General features: G+C 39.2%; 1 pseudogene; it reads left to right on the top strand.

The window, feature by feature from the left end:
- The first annotated feature begins 2,585 nt into the window (after nucleotides 1-2,585).
- LOC147895174 (accumulation of dyads protein 2 pseudogene) lies at nucleotides 2,586-3,336 on the top strand (annotated as a pseudogene).
- The last annotated feature ends 12,517 nt before the right edge of the window (nucleotides 3,337-15,853 follow it).

Below are 15,853 nucleotides of genomic sequence, written 5' to 3'. Positions count from 1 at the left end.
GCTAGATGAAGAAGAACAGTATGGTAGATTAGAATCTCTTCCCTTGACCTCTTTTAATAGTCCAGAATGGATGCTTCCAAGCATGGAGATGAGTGAATCATATAGAAATAGAATGTTTTATGATGTGAGAAATGCCATGAAGCCAAATACTGGTGGAAGAAATGCTAGGTTGAGCTGGTTTCTTCCATTTCCATGCTTTGTTGATTTCTTTGCAAGTTGTAGGCAATTAAGGAAAACAAAGATTACTAATTACACTTGCAAGAGCTTAGAAATGGACTGGCTATCTGAGCTATTTAACAATGGATGGAGAACAAGAACACGTCATGTTGAAGATTTAGTATACTGTCAATTGAACACTCCAAATGTGACATTTCAATGAGCAAATCATACAGTTCTTGTTTGTATAAAAAATGATCAGGATACTATGTATTAATAGATCCCAAATTTTGCACGTATTTCATTGAAAGGCAAAATCTCTGCATGACTTCCACATATAGAAGGTTTAGATGGAAGAACCTTCAATGGGAAGCAATGGATGATGATTTGCATGATGGGACTCACAGTCCTATTGTCAAGGTATCAATTTATTGGCAAGCACATCCTGATCTAATGTTGGAATTGAAATAGGAGTGGACCATGCGATTTATCAAGGAAGAATTATAGTTGGCAATAGCAAGCCCTCCCCAAGAATATTATTTTAGACTTGATAATCGCAAAGTTAGATATAGGGATGAGACAAGTATCCTTTGTAAGAATTGTTGCCCCCCCCATACTCTAGAGAGAGTAGAGACATGATGGCAGGTATTTCATATGATATCCAGTTTCTTGGATCCTTAGTGCTTCAACAATGCACTTGGCAATGAGGCTTTGTTACATGTATGAACATAAATCATATATAATACAAAGTGTTGTTTCATTTGTTGTTAATATTTTTTAAAATTAAGTATGCACCTCAAGATTGATGGCTCTCTATGGTCTATGAATGATAAAGAAATAAATATTTGTAATTTTAAATTAAAGTAACTATTTGTATATTTGTATTGTGCAAGATAGAGTATGTGTGATCTCGAGATAGATAGCAAATAGAGCATGCAAGAGAGAGAGAGAGAGAGAGAGAGAGAGAGAAGTTGAGAAACTAATCGATCGCAAAAAATGAAACACAATGCACGTATAATTTCAAAGCCTAAGTTCTAGCAACAACCAACCAAAAAAGAAAGCAAATATGATAGAATCCAAAGGCATAGCAAAGCTCAACACCACGGCATTGATTTAATGGTTACAACAAGCTTGAATAGAATCTATCGTAAGTTATATTATCTCAAAATAGGGATATAACAAAGACAATGAGCTCCAATTTGTGTAACTATCAGAAACTATCCACTATAAAAGATGTGTACATCCATAAGGACAAGAATTTGAAAATTGAATTTAAAAATTCATCAAAATGCTCCAAAGGCATTGAGTAGAATACCCAAAGGCATTCTAAATTAATTTGAAATATTGTAAATTCTTTGTTATCATTGAGTAGAATACCCAAAGGCATTCTAAATTAATTTGAAATATTATAAAGTCGTATGTGATAAATGCAAAGCCCAAGGAAGGGAACATTCCTTGGCTATAATTCTTTATGGAGAGGAAGCATGCCAACTTGCCCACCACAAAAGCATGTGGATATGTATTGAATGCAAAATGCCAACCTATAACTAGTACAAAAACATTTACTCTCATTTGTATATGTATATTTGACCTTAATTTCTTACAATTGCAATCTTTGTAAAATTAATTCCACATGTATTTTGTAGCTTCGATGAATATGTGGAGTGCAAGTTATAAAGCAAGTACTACTATGGCATTTAACTTGCTTCACAAAAAGGACTAGATGAATTAACGAAAAGAACAACACTAGTAATACAACATTTATAAAATTTTAGCACAATGCTATGTTCTTGATGGGTATAGTAATTTCTAAATTTTGAATTTCTTGAGATTCGAGTAGGACAAACGTCCATGATAGGAAAAAAGCATTCAAATTTAAAAAAACTCATTCTCGGGCAATGCAAGGATCTAAAGTGTTTTTATTTTTAGGGTTCCACCAAGAGTGGACCACCTTGCTTTCAATTGGTAATGGAATTCTTCAATGATGTGTGAGACCTATTACGAAAACGCGTGATGAGGACGGCAACGGAATGAAATTCCAAGGCCATTGGTGACATCGACGACAGCCTGCAAGATTTTTCGTCATTATCAAACTTCCTGCACCTCTTTATATTCCCTATTGTTATCCATGTTTTCCGCTTATCTTCTTTGCTCTTCTCTATCTTCCTGATCAATCCTAGCCATCAATCTGCCAGCTGACGGCCTATGAATTCAGCATCGCCTCTTGGCTCTACAGTCTCCGACTATACCCATTCGCTGCCTATCCTCTTCTTATAGACGTCTTGATTCTATCGCCTTGCCTTACTGCCTCGTTCGCTCTTGCCAAGAGATCAAGGAGGCTTGCTAAGCAACCGGAAGAAGGCTTGAGAGCTTGGAGTGGTGTACTCTTCGACGCCGTTTCAAAGCATCAAAACATTCCTCGGTTCACTTCTGATTTGGACTCCGCCCAGAACCGCCCATCTGCTCACTCACTCTCTTCAAAGCTCCTCCAAGGTCCCCTAGCCTTGCAGCACCTTCATTTCAACCATGGCAGGAAATCCTGGCCCCCTCGGCCTGGCTAGCTTCGCCCTTACGACTTTCGTGCTCTCCTGTTACAATGCTGGGATCTTCGGCGTCCATACAAGCGACCCAGTGAATGTGATCACAGGCCTGGCTTTGTTCTACGGCGGGCTAGCGCAGATCCTGGCCGGCATGTGGGAATTTGCAGCGGGCAACACGTTCGGAGCCACGGCCTTCACCTCCTACGGAGCCTTCTGGCTCTCGTTTGCAACCATTCTCATTCCCAGCTTCGGAATTATCGAAGGCTACAGCAACTCGCCGGATCCCGTGCTACTGCGGGCATTATCGATCTATTTACTAGCCTGGACGATCTTCACCTTCGTGATGCTAGTGGCGTCATTGAGAACAACAGTGGGGCTGGTGCTGCTGTTCTTGACGCTAACGGTAACATTTGCGCTACTGACTGCGGCAGAATTCGGGAGCAGGAACGGCGGGTTGGGGTCGTATGGGGGGGTGCACAGGGCGGCAGGGTTCATGGGGATCATCACGGCAGCGATAGCCTGGTACAATGCTCTGGCGGGGCTGCTGGCTAGCCAGCTGAATCCTATCTTTAGGTTGCATGTGGGCAGAATCAGAAGTCCTCTCTTCACACCTCCGACTCAACCTACTCAAAAGAAATGAAGCCCTTATTTTGCTTCATCTACCTGAATGACATATGGGCTTCATTGCAATGTAACACTTCATAGTGTAGCATTGTACAAGAACTTTCTCATGCATTTGTCTAGAACGCATAGCTGGATTTTAAGGGTTCATTGCATTGCCATATATTATGGTATAGCATTGCACAAGGGCTTCATTGCATTGCACCCCATCTCGCCTAGAAATAAGCGCATCACACACCCACATAGAAACTTCCAATTCCACACGTTTCCATTTAATAAGGTACTCCACGGGGTCTCCGTGCTTTGAATCCTTTACTTTCCTATATTAAGATTTTCTTTTGTATGAATATTGTATAAGAAAGTTGTATCCTTGAGTCTCACTCTTAGTTTTCCTTATAGCCTAGTTATCCTATCTGTCTAAATTTCTACAATTTTTATTTTAAGGTTGCATTCATACTATGTTGAGTCAAATAAAGTTAAGGTAAAGAATAAACTTGATTGATTCATGTACTATGAAACTACTATGAATGATTCATGTAGATGAACCACAATTGCTTGCTTGCTAGTCTACTCTACAATGTTTTCATGTATCTTCTTCATTTTTCCATATCAACATCCTTCTTGAAACTTTCATTGTAAACCTTTTGTAATGGTACTTTGCAATATGGACTTTGTTCTCATGATATTTACATAAATGCTCATGACCAATATCTGGGAAAAATCCTTGATTTTCGCCTTTCCAAACCATACTTCTAGTGTCACTTCATCTAATCATGTTTCTTCCCTTGCTTTTATTGTACACTCCTCATATAGTAATGTTGAGAGAATGAGGTAAGAAAAAGTATTTTTATTATGTCTTTGTATTTGACAAGAAGGTATAAATATTGCCTTAGAGTATTCATCATTAACATCTCCTAACTAAAATAGTAGATCTTGCTTATGATTCAAATGCATACCCAAAGAGTCTCCATCAAACTTTTATTCAAATAATCTATACATCAATGTGGCCATCCAGTAATTAGCCACATAGCATTCGGCTTAAAGACTTGCTAACATGGAATCTTGACTTAGAGTCCAAACACATGGTTAGCTATAGGTCTAACACATGGCAAGTCAGCTAGAAACTTGTTGCTGACATGGCAGCTTGAATTGGTGATATGGTAGCAAAGTTTATACATGTAGCACAATTGATCGGTCATCCTGTGTTTGTGCTAAAAGGGATTTTCCCTTTTGACATGCCCCAAGAGGAATTTAAACTCAGGATGTCTAAGTTAGGCCCTAGTGGCTTAACCACTTGGTTAAACCCCCACTCCCATGGAGTTAGAAGAGGCACACTAGACTTTTGTTAGTTGATAACTATATTTTGTTTGTAGTTTCAATTTTTTAAATACATGGAGTAGCTTTTTTAAAACTAAATTAAAGATGCTAAACTTTGATATTTTAGTGTTTAATAATAGTTGATAGCATTGAAAATTTACAAATACTACATTGTTATGAATACTATTATTTCACGTGTTCAATAATTAATTAGTAAATTTTCTTTTTAAAAGAATGTATATCGATTGTGAGGTTCATTCATGCTGACCTATATCAACCCACACATGGATGTAAGATGTATATTTGTAATGTGATATCTATATACACATGCACACACGCACACACACACACACACACATTTATATATATATATATATATATATATATATTGTTTATATATATATATATATATATGGATGCATGCATGCATACATACATACATACATACATACATACATACATACAAGGTATGAATATTTATCACTATATGATGAGATATTATTGAATAGACATTGCATGTGGCATTTGTGATTCTTTGCACTTGTTGAGAAAGTAATATTCTAGATAAATCATACTATACACATGATATAGATTACATACATTATAAGCATGAAAATAATTACATTGTTTATGTTTCTTTAGATTTCCCTAAGATGATAAAATCCCAAAAGAAACTAAGCTAGGTATGATTTAGGGAACGTTCTCAATATGAGCATTTAGGATAGAGAAATGAAAATAAGTTATGAGATATAACTTATGTAAATTTAGCACTTTACAATCATCTATGCAAAGCATTGCTAGCTACTACACTACTATGTGTGAAATACCCACTTAGTCTTGTCAATAGAGCATGATTTCATGAGTGATCATAGTGCAAATAGATGCTTACTCGACAAATAATGGGATGTGGGAAAAGATAACATGCCATCTGATGCTTATTTTTAAGGTAGATTGTGGTGTCTAGAATTGTCCACTTATGACAACCCCTTTGGCATTGTTATTCCACAAGCTAGTCTCAACAATCATGTCTCACATCTAAATCTAGAGTCCCCCTTAGAGGTTACATGTGCTTTTATTACACATACCATCTTATGGGATAACTCTTGTACTAGGAACATGATGTGGAGACATCTGATGAATTTATGTTTTAGACACCTAAATTGTAGCTATGATCCTCTCAGTAAAGAGGAACTTTTCCATTTGGTGTGGGTGTATCATCAAGAGAAGTAGGCCTATAAGAAGCATGACAAGATTGGCATTGAACACAAAGAAGCTGCTTCCTTCATTCTTTCACTACATCTTACACCTAGGGAAGGATAGAATTCAGGGTAGGGACAATTGATTGTGGATCAAATACACAAAGAAGAGACCTTGGAATAAGAAAATATAGAGGGATAGAAGAAGGAAAAAAGGAGAGAATCTAGTTACTCCTAAGCAAGATGAATCACTATGGAATAACATAATTTTATTTAAACATCATACTTGAGGATATGATAATCATGCTCAAATGTAGAAAATTAGCCATTGGCAACAAAAGGGAAAATGATTGGAAAGGAAGTAAAGAAGAGGTGTTGTAATGAGGATAAGCGATGAGAGATGGAAGAAGGAAAGTAAAAATAGTTCATGAGACCCAAGATGTTATAGATTTGGGTTCTCACTTGTGTATGTTGTCTAGCATAGCAATTATTCTATCTATAGAAGCTTATTGCAAATAGGTGCAATTCTTGGTTTTCAGCAAAGAGTAAGGAATTTACCAAAGCCAAAGAAGCTAGAGGGGCCAATGCATGATTGGGTGTAGCCACTTTTTGTGAAGTTCAAGGAATATATTGCATATGGCTAACTAGCTCAATTTGTAACTTATGCATTTCTCAATGGAATTTGAAAAACTTGGTGTCTAATTAGCTAATGTACAGATTCTTAACTTGAATTTGAGGTCAAAAAAATACACAGTTGGTATCTTGAATGAGATCATTAAAGTATTGCAAATGCTATGATGCCTATGAAGCATGTAGCTTGGAGTCTATCCGATATCGATTTTTTTTATAAAAGTGTTCAAACTACACAAATATGGAAGTTATTATTTGTTTGATTAAAGTGCACTACTTGAGCTACCTAAAAACCCAAGGAGACAACCAATTGAGAACCTTTGCTATTTTTTAGGAGGTCTCCAATATTGCGCTGATACATTTGATCAGGGCAAGCTCAATAACATTTTCTCATTTGGTCGAAAAGGCAAAATTTTGTAAAAAATGTACTCTAGACTTATGAAGCTAGTGCATGCTAAGGGGGTGAACCTTAGAACTTGTATAATACCACATCCATTCACTAGCAGGAAATTTTTTAAAGATTAAAGGTATAGGTATACACATATGAAGATTGATAATTTTAATCTAAGGTAGAATGTATAGGAAGGGGGGAAAGGATTTTCAGGGTAGCCGTATGTAGGCCATTCTTTTCTTTTGTCTCTCTCTTCAAATGGATTTCTTTACCTTTCTCATAATCTCACGATTGTCTTCATCTGTAGAAGGAGATTTTGCATCACTAGGCGAGGAGGTGGGAGCTATAATGTTCAGGTTGTAGCTCCTTTACATTTCCCCACCTCCAGCTCCCATGAAAAACTATCGCTAATATAATAGACTTAGAAGGCATCCAAGAGTGTAGATCTACATTCGAGCATCCAAGAGCACACAAAAGAGTCTATACTATATTTCTCAAGCAACGAATGATAGAGAGAACATTGGAGGCATGTTGATTCCATGCTATTCATGTTGAACACTTATTGTATTAATTTTGGACTCATATATCTACTCTTGGACTACTCCCAAAAATCCTTCCCAATTGAAAAGTTTACTTTATGAAAATATCATTCGAGAAACAAAAGTTCACTTTTTGGCACTATCATTTCCACATAATAAATTTCACAATCTGTCTCTATAATGGTGCACTACTAATGCAAAAACTTTGATTAAATCCTACTTTTGTACTTCTTGTTTTTAATAATCATATTCACGTTTAAAAAAATTCATGAGTTATTAATTGGAATCCATGAAAAATCACTTTCAAAATAAATACTTATTAATATAATTTAATCCAAAAGAATGCACTTAAAATTTGATGTAGAAAACCATAACACTCTTGAAGTCCCAAAAAATTTTGAGTTTAAAATAGACAAGAGGCATGGAAGACTCTTTAAATGTGCTCCAAAAATAGTAATATCTATGCTTGCAATTTTACAATGTCATATATTTACAAGAAATATTGATGAGCTCCATGAGTCTTTGTACAAAGGAGTCTGACACGCAGCCTTTTCAATAACTCAATTCTGCCTTTACAAATGTGTTAAGTACAAATAGGTAACTAGTTTGTTTGAATGTCTGATTCATCATCACTTGTTGCTTGGATGCTTGAATGGTATTGTCATGGATGTTCTTCATTTGCGCTATCTCCTTCTACTTCCTCCTTAGTGAGCATCTTCAAAAACTCTGTAATGTGCAAAATAATGGGTAGCGGTATTCTTATTTTTTCTTCTATGTGCTTCCTTGTTTTCTTTGTCCTTGATTTCCAAGATACTATGACTGTCTCTATGGAAAGCTCTAAAACTACTTCATGCTTTGGAATTAAGCGAACCCATTTCTTTTTTAAATAGCCAATATATAGTGTATTTTTATCTTGGTTCTCCTTCCTACCCCATGACTCATACCATAGTGTTGTAAATGTTGCAACTTTTCCCTTGTCATCCATGCTCACCTCTACCACTTTTGCAACCCAGAAGTTAACATTCTCATGCTCATCATCTGATGGTCAAATTACAACAAAATAGTGGATGTCTATTCCTACTTCTAGCATAAACTCTCTCTTCCTCGACCACAATATGGATGTGGGAGTAGCGAATCAAACTCATTTTCAAAGATATCAAATGATGGGCATAAGTCATTACCAATATTTGGCCAAAATAAAGGCCGTTTTGCCTTAGCATCATCTGCTCGCATTTTCTCAAGGTCCTTTATCAATTGATAGGTCTTCTTAATTACAACAACAATGTGTTCCTTCCAAGAGGGCTTCCAATCAGGAAATCTTCAAAGCATTTTCTCTTTGTATGTAATAAAAGATTCTAAGCCTTCTATTTCACCTTTAGATTTCCTGCTGAATTCTTTTATAGGAGTCCATACTAGATGCATTTCTTTGCTTGGGATTGAAGTTAAGAAACAATAAGGTTCTTTGGGTTCCCATATTGTATCCTAAGAATAGTGTTGCCACTGCATCACTGGTTTTTCATCCTTTAAGAAAAAGCAAAAGTAGTGTGGAGTGCTATGACCAATCAAGGCATCACCACCTTTTTGTATGAAAGGTAGAATAAAGCCCTTCCAATCATACATCCTTTCAACGATGGAGCATACTATACCTTCCTTGTGGCCACCGACTTGCCTCCTGAATTTTCTTATCAAGTCATCCATCATCTCCATGTCCTTGTGTTTTAGCTCTCTTGAGACTGTGCTAAAAACCTGATCGTCGATATCCTCATGTGTCTCCAACTTCAATCTCATTGAAGATTTGATGAGCGATTAGCATTGAGCAAAATGCAAAAAATAGTTCATTCTTATTCTCTCGTTCGCAATTGTTTGCCTTTATTCTCAAATTTGTTGGTAGGTGACCTTTTCCTACATGTACACTGTGAATTGCTTCATAACTGACATTACAACTTGATTGCTATCATGTAGATGCAAGGAATCAATCCATATCTCTACAAAAAACTTAAATCCATGCACTAACACTCCACATAGATGTGTCTCCAAAAACTATTTTCCTTGTAGCTTAGGTATAGTATTCATGAATCGAGATAATGTTGTTGTGTTCTGATCCATACCATCTACAATAACGCACATGTACTCATTTGGATGATAAATAGCTTGCTCCTTCCAAAATGCATAGTTTAGTCTAGAATGCCGAGCCAGTCCATGATAAAATTCTCCTTTTTTTTTGGTATGATTCTCTTTGTTCAGGAGATGTTGCACTCTCAAGTGCTCACTTTAGATCATCACAATCACTGCGCGTTGACATTTTTTGCCTTTTTGGGATTTTAACATGTACAAAGCTCTTCTTCCAAAGAGTATAGAAATTGTGAAAAGATGTCAGGGCATGCCCTCTTTGCCTCTGTGTTTCTCCAATAGTCTTAAGCACTTCTTTTTTTGTCAAACCTATCGGAGGATGCATTTCACATAGATGGGGTTGAGCCAAAGCATTTTCATGAATGTACTCTTTTAAAATTGATGTTGCCAAGATTGTTGAGGCTCTTGTTTTGGGCCTTCCTATGTTTCCATGAATGTTAAACTTTACTCCATACTTTGCTTTGTTGAGGCTTTGTTTGCCAAATCCTAGTATGTGCCATGTGATAATCCTGTAGTAATGTGATATGCATTATTGCAAATACTTTTTCCATTTATATGAGGCTTTATCTGTTGTTCAAAATTTGACTTTTTTGTGTCATTTACCAGAAAGAAAGAGAGCCTCGTGAGTAGGTATTCATTTCTTTTTCTCCCTCTTCTTTGCCACACCTGCTCTCTACATTCCTTGATGTCAAGTAAGTTAATGGAATGCATACAACTTCGCTTTCAACATGTAGATCACATTGCTTTTAGCATAACATCTTCATTCAATACTCTTATTCTTTGGTTGCTTTTCTACATTTGCCTGGACTCGCTTTCTTTTCATGCATATGTATGTCCGTTTCTTCTATACATTTGTACACTTCTCCTCATCAAATTTATTTGTCACTTTATGTTCATGGGATATTGTTGCATCCTTCATCTTATTACACTACAAGGCATAGGCCATTTTCCGACGGAAATACCGATGCTTTTTACATTAAAATTTTTTTTTTTCACGGGCGCAAAGGTCGCTATAAAAGTCGTTAAAATCGTCGGAAAAGGAGCGTCGCTATAAACCATCGCTATATAGCGACGCTGTTAATCGTCGCTATATAGCGACGATGTAAACGTCGCTATATAGCGACGATGTAAACGTCGCTATATAGCGACGATAAAAACGTCGCTATATAGCGACGATAAAAACGTCGCTATATAGCGACTATGTTAATCGTCGCTATATAGCGACACTGGTAAACGTCGCTATATAGCGACGATTAATAGAAGGTAAAAAAAATGGTTAGTGGGGCTAAACAAGGCTTCCTTTTGGCCCTGTTTAGCCCCACTAACCTTTTTTTTTTTTTTGTAATTACAAAAGAAAGTTTTTTATAACAAAATTTCCCTTGCTTGCAGGGTGATACAAAATTGTTCTTGTGAACGATGAGGAAGAAATGCATATACATATACAACTGTGTTTGAAACAAAATTACCCTGTGAAAGGGCGATACAAAATGGCTCTAATGAGCGGATATGAAAAATGCTACTACCACTACTAATCCGAATCCGAATCCGAATCGTCTTGTTGGGCTGTTCCCTGGTCCTCGGCACCTGCATCTTCTCCCTCGTCCCCGACACCTGCGTCTTCTCCTTCGTCATCGGCACCTGCGTCCGATCCTTGCCCCTGTTGATCGCTCGTCTCTGATGATGGGACGCTTGAGCTTTGACCCTAAGAGTGAACCATATAAATCGAAAATTAGATTGGAACTTAAATTAAAAAGTGAGATTACAAGCAGGAGTAAACTTATACCGTGCGAGCAGCCACCTCAGCCCAATCGACTGTCGCTCCCATTGCCTCTTGCTCAATGAACCACGGCTTGGTTCCTATCCGAAATGCGCGCCGCGTCTCTGCATCCGTAGGAAGACGACCCATCGCAGCTTGCTGTGGATCCAATTTACGAGAGTTAGAGTTAGCTAAAGTGCATGTAATATGTAAGTAAAACAAATAGAACAATACATTAAATGGAAAGAAGTAAACTTACCACGGTTGCCTCGAACGCATACCGTCCACCTGCACCAAAGTGCGAAGTACCTACGACATCCAGCCGTCTCTTCGCAACCCTCCTCTGACCCTCGAACATTTCAGGATGGTCCCTATGTTGCTTCTTGAAGTACTTCCAATCAGCTTTGTCTGCCCAGCTGGGTTTAGACAACCCCTTTGTAATGGAAGTACGCATGGTTGATCTGCGATGCTTTAGGACCAAACCCATGCGCTCGAGCATATAACTGTTATTAAACTCCACATTTGGCGGATTAGGAAATCTTTGTTTTAACTCATCGATCACCGCCTGCTTCTTTTGGCCATCTTGATACCGCCAATCGATATTTATGCCGCTCTTGAAGTGATGACTCATCAACCGCCTCATGGCGGCCATCACTGCTTTGCCCTTTTTGTCTTCTATTATCTCTCCGGCAGATGTGATTTGATAGGAGAGATCCCCTGATGAGTAAGGGGGACTGACGGTAGCAGAGTCTGAAGGAGTGGAAGCTGCGCGACTGCTTCCGGATCGAGGAGTAGCTGTGGGAGTAGGAGAGGGAAAGGGACCTGACTGATACTGTGTCTCCGGACCAAGTGGAGACCTAAAGGAGCGTGAGTGTGCTGACTCGTCTACATCTCCTGAGTCAGCACAACATGAGCCGCCCATCCTACTCTTCCTTCCCTTGCAGGAGGCATGCGCAGGTGATGATCCCGCGGTCGAAGGGGCGCGAGGGGATGGCTGGGCTGTACGTCCACCCGTCGGTGTAGGGGAAGGAATTGCGGAGGTCCTCTGAGAGAGCAGAGAGAAGAATCTCGCTGCCTCCTCATCGCTCATCTGCGCTACAAACTCGTCGGGAGTCCCAACAAAGCCATGCGCGGCTAGCAAAGGAGTCCCCTGAGGGGTAGTCGCAGTGCTACGTGGAAGAGGGGTCGGACCAGGGGTAGTCACAGTGCTAGGACCGAGAGGAGTCGGACCAGGGGTAGTCCTCGGGGTAGTCGCCTGAGAGGAATCAAAGTCCTCTGGAGCATATAGATCGTGAGCTCTCCTCCTGCGAGGCTGTCCGTACTCGTCCGATGAGCGACGTGATCCCATGTCTAACATAGACACAAACACGAAAACAGAAAATAAATAAACAAACATGAGCATTCTCATAGGCATAGGCATAGACAAGAAGAAAGAAGAGGGAAAGGAAAGAAGAGGGAAAGGAAAGAGGGAAAGAAGAGGGAAAGATAAGAGGGAAAGAAGATGTAAAGGAAAGAAAAGAATGAGAATGAGGAAATAGAGAATGAGAGAAAGGGAAAGAGATGAGGGAAAATAGAGAATGAGAGAAGGGGGAAATGAGAGAAGGGGGAAATAGAGTGGGAAATAGAGAATGAGCTTATGCAGAAATAGAGAATGAGCTTATGCTTCTCTCATTCTCTATTTCCGCATAAGCTCACGCATAAGCATGAGCTTATGCGGAAACTTAAGCATAAGCTCATGCACATACATGAGCATAAGCATGAGAAGGATGAGTTTCCGCATGCTTATGCTCATGCGGAAAAAGAGAAGGAGCTTATGCAGAAAAAGAGAAGGAGAGAAGCATCTCTCATTCTCTATTTCCGCATAACCTCCTTCTCTTTTTCCGCATGAGCTTATGCTTATGCTCATGGGTGAGCATGAGCTTATGCTCATGTTTCCGCATATGCGAAAATAGAGAAGGAGCTCATGCGGAAACAGAGAAGGAGCTTATGCGGAATGAGAGAAGGAGCTTATGCGGAAAAAGAGAATGAGAGAAGCATATGCTTCTCTCATTCTCTATTTCCGCATAAGCTCTTGCGGAAACTTCCGCATAAGCTCATGCTCATGAATGAGCATAAGCATGAGCTTATGCTTACGCTTATGCTTAAGCATAAGCATAAGCTCATGCTTATGCTCATGCGGAAATAGAGAAGGAGCTTATGCGGAATGAGAGAAGGAGCTTATGCGGAAAAAGAGAATGAGAGAAGCATAAGCTTCTCTCATTCTCTATTTCCGCATAAGCTTATGCGGAAACTTACGCATAAGCTCATGCTCTTGCTCATTCATGAGCATGAGCTTATGCTTATGCTTATGCTTAAGTATAAGCATAAGCATAAGCTCATGCTTATGCTCATGCGGAAATAGAGAAGGAGCTTATGCGGAATGAGAGAAGGAGCTTATGCGGAAAAAGAGAATGAGAGAAGCATATGCTTCTCTCATTCTCTATTTCCGCATAAGCTCTTGCGGAAACTTACGCATAAGCTCATGCTCATGAATGAGCATAAGCATGAACTTATGCTTATGCTTATGCACAAGCATAAGCATAAGCATAAGCATAAGCTCATGCTTATGCTCATGCGGAAACATGCGAAGGAGCTTATGCGGAATGAGAGAAGGAGCTTATGCGGAAAAAGAGAAGGAGCTTATGCGGAAAAAGAGAAGGAGCACTTGCGGAAACTTGCGGATAAGCTCTTGCGGAAACTTGCGCATAAGCTCATGCTTATGCTTATGCTTATGCTTATGCTTATGCTTATGCTTGCAGAAACTTGCGGAAACTTGCGGAAACTCATGCTTATGCTCATGCAGAAATAGAGAAGGAGCTTATGCGGAAAAAGAGAAGGAGCTTATGCGGAATAAGAGAAGGAGCTCATGCGGAAACTTGCGGAAACTTGCGCATAAGCTCATGACAAGCTCCTTCTCTCATTCCGCATAAGCTCCTTCTCTATTTCCGCATGAGCATAAGCATGAGCTTATGCTTATGCTTATGCATAAGCATAAGCATAAGCTCATGCTTATGCTCATGCGGAAATAGAGAAGGAGCTTATGCGGAATGAGAGAAGGAGCTTATGCGGAAAAAGAGAATGAGAGAAGCATATGCTTCTCTCATTCTCTATTTCCGCATAAGCTCTTGCGGAAACTTACGCATAAGCTCATGCGGAAGAATGAGCATAAGCATGAGCTTATGCTTATGCTTATGCATAAGCATAAGCATAAGCTCATGCTTATGCTCATTCTTCCGCATGAGCTTATGCGTAAGTTTCCGCAAGAGCTTATGCGGAAATAGAGAATGAGAGAAGCATATAAGCTCATGCTTATGCTCATGCGGAAAAAGAGAAGGAGCTTATGCGGGAAAAGAGAAGGAGCACTTGCGGAAACTTGCGGATAAGCTCTTGCGGAAACTTACGCATAAGCTCATGCTCATGAATGAGCATAAGCATGAGCTTATGCTTATGCTTATGCATAAGCATAAGCATAAGCATAAGCATAAGCTCATGCTCATGCTCATGCGGAAATAGAGAAGGAGCTTATGCGGAATGAGAGAAGGAGCTTATGCGGAAAAAGAGAATGAGAGAAGCATATGCTTCTCTCATTCTCTATTTCCGCATAAGCTCTTGCGGAAACTTACGCATAAGCTCATGCTCATGAATGAGCATAAGCATGAGCTTATGCTTATGCTTATGCATAAGCATAAGCATAAGCATAAGCATAAGCTCATGCTTATGCTCATGCGGAAATAGAGAAGGAGCTTATGCGGAATGAGAGAAGGAGCTTATGCGGAAAAAGAGAATGAGAGAAGCATATGCTTCTCTCATTCTCTATTTCCGCATAAGCTCTTGCGGAAACTTCCGCATAAGCTCATGCTCATGAATGAGCATAAGCATGAGCTTATGCTTACGCTTATGCTTAAGCATAAGCATAAGCTCATGCTTATGCTCATGCGGAAATAGAGAAGGAGCTTATGCGGAATGAGAGAAGGAGCTTATGCGGAAAAAGAGAATGAGAGAAGCATAAGCTTCTCTCATTCTCTATTTCCGCATAAGCTTATGCGGAAACTTACGCATAAGCTCATGCTCTTGCTCATTCATGAGCATGAGCTTATGCTTATGCTTATGCTTAAGCATAAGCATAAGCATAAGCTCATGCTTATGCTCATGCGGAAATAGAGAAGGAGCTTATGCGGAATGAGAGAAGGAGCTTATGCGGAAAAAGAGAATGAGAGAAGCATATGCTTCTCTCATTCTCTATTTCCGCATAAGCTCTTGCGGAAACTTACGCATAAGCTCATGCTCATGAATGAGCATAAGCATGAGCTTATGCTTATGCCTATGCACAAGCATAAGCATAAGCATAAGCATAAGCTCATGCTTATGCTCATGTGGAAATAGAGAAGGAGCTTATGCGGAATGAGAGAAGGAGCTTATGCGGAAAAAGAGAATGAGAGAAGCATATGCTTCTCTCATTCTCTATTTCCGCGTAAGCTCTTGCGGAAACTTCCGCATAAGCTCATGCTCATGAATGAGCATAAGCATGAGATTATGCT

Source organism: Dipteris shenzhenensis, chromosome 13 (assembly GCF_047967505.1).
Source record: "Dipteris shenzhenensis isolate YYH24624 ecotype China chromosome 13, Dip_SZ_1.0, whole genome shotgun sequence".
In the NCBI taxonomy this organism is placed as follows: domain Eukaryota; kingdom Viridiplantae; phylum Streptophyta; class Polypodiopsida; order Gleicheniales; family Dipteridaceae; genus Dipteris; species Dipteris shenzhenensis.
The sequence above is the reverse complement of the archived record's forward strand: the minus strand, read 5'-3'. Positions and strand labels throughout refer to the sequence as shown.